This window comes from Priapulus caudatus, unplaced genomic scaffold (assembly GCF_000485595.1).
Source record: "Priapulus caudatus unplaced genomic scaffold, Priapulus_caudatus-5.0.1 Scaffold487, whole genome shotgun sequence".
Lineage (NCBI taxonomy): Eukaryota > Metazoa > Priapulida > Priapulimorpha > Priapulimorphida > Priapulidae > Priapulus > Priapulus caudatus.
In genome coordinates, this window is record NW_014577548.1 from 11,937 (window position 1) to 14,177 (window position 2,241).

The following is a 2,241-nucleotide window of genomic DNA, read 5'->3' on the forward strand; positions in this document are numbered from 1 at the left end:
CCGTGGTTTATGATCCGCAACAGACACGTCATTATTCTTATAGTGGGAGCTCTGACAATGCCTGCGATTGTTTCCATCGTCGGTGCCTTACTGCATCAAGTGTTATCCGAAGATGTTTGCTCCGTAGCTGACACGAACTTGCTTTCAATTCTTGTAACGGGGGATTTTATTGCTATCTACGTCGTGATAATGTTGCTGCTCATAATCCTCTACAGCTTAGTGTTCAGGGCAATTCATCGGCGGCTAAGCCTAAAGGTTGGGACGAGGGTGGGAGCGGCTTCATTGAAAACGCAAAGTAAGACCAGCATTACACTAAGGCAGGTCACTGGGGTGAGTGCGTTTACAACGGGACGTAGCTGCACAGAAGAGGGTGCGTGTGGCAAGAAAACACAAGTGGTAAGCATCTTTAAAGTAGAGACGGCAGACACAACTCTCCAGCCAGTACCCGGACCCAGTAGAGTGGGCAACAATATCAGTGACAAAGTATCATTCAGCAAAGCTTCATGTTCAAATGTTTCAAGAGTATCTGGACATTTACCTGCGCAGAAAGCCAGCAGGAGCAACACGGCAATGACTTTGCAGTTTACAACTGCTATTATGTTTAGCCTTATTACAATTTGCTTTTTTCTCTGCTGGTTACCGTTCTGGTTAGTGAATTTGACAATTTTATATGGATGGAGAATAAATGTTCCAGATGTTGTGTATCGATTTTACTATCTCAATGCATTGACAAACCCTCTTGTTTATGGCATATATGATAGAAGGGTAAGAAATTATCTGTCTGAAGTTAGAGTCAACCTTTGCCGTAGATGTTTGTAAATTAATGTCCTTTGTAACAGATAATATAGACACTATAGTGATAGATATGAGACTCGTTATGCTATTTCATTATTACTGTACACTGTAGCGAGAAGTGAAATAAAAAAGACAGGCACGTTTGCCTATCGTGCTGGCGACACCCTCTGATACCAATTCATTGACGACGATGGCTGCTTGCTGACGCTGACTGACACTGTGTGCAAGTGTATGTGTGTGTACGTGTGTGCGTGCGTGGTCGAGCTACGACCATAAAGTAAAACCAATAAACTTTTAATAGTAAACAGCTCCACGTTAGTCCTTTTGTCTTACTATTTAGTTGCTTCCTGACACATTTGATAGATTTTATTTTGCATTAGTCATATATTTTAGACGTGAATCAATGGAATGTGTGTTAATATTGTAGGCCTACCACCTATGTTCAAGGACAAACAAGAAAGTTTTTAAATTCAGAAGACTGCAACGAACTTTATATTTACACGCTAAAACAAACTTACAGAATATATTCCTAAACGGTAATTAAATAATACATCTTTATATATATATATATATACGACTCTTCCTAACTACGGTGATAATTGAGCTCATTCGAATGGAATGTCATGTACCACGAACATACGTATACACGCATTAATGTATATGTTAGTTGGTTTAATTGTGCTATCCTTGCAGGTATAGTACGTGTGAATTTGAAATATTCTCCGGACAGAACTTCAATTTAACATGTCGTTATGAAATAGCTTACGACGTAATAAGTGATTTACATTAACAAAATATCACCAGAGCAGCGGAGAGAATGCACGATACGCAATATCAGCAACCGGCAGTTAGATGCGATATGATATGACTACTAGGCACTTTAATTTAATTTAATTTTTTTTTTTTTAGGGTTAGGGTTAGGTTTAGGGTTGTTTTTTTTTAAGTGCCTAGTAGTCATATCCTAAGTGCCTAGTAGTCATATCATATCGCATCTAACTGCCGGGTGCGCAATATCAAGCTAGCGATTCAGCTAGCAACAATGCCAACAAGTGTGTTTTATAAATTCCCAAAGGTCTCACGAACCCTCCCAACAATCGTTTCGCATGCTATCTCCAGTATGGACGGAATGACGACTATTACACAAATATTCACAATGAGAATTCAAACGATCATGACAAAGAGCGACACTTCCGTATGACCGAACTAGCGTTCTCGACTAGACATAGACACACCAACCATCGACCATCCTGACATTTCGGTAAAAGTAGCCACATCTCTAATTACAATTCTCTGCAAAAACAACGACGACAAAAAGAGCCACATATTACGAGATTCGACCTGCTTTTTTTCCAGCTGTCGCGCTACACTACTTTCACACAATACCCACACTAGGTCGCACGCTCGGTTCGGCTATGGACACTTGCTAATATCAGCGCGGGTAAGATG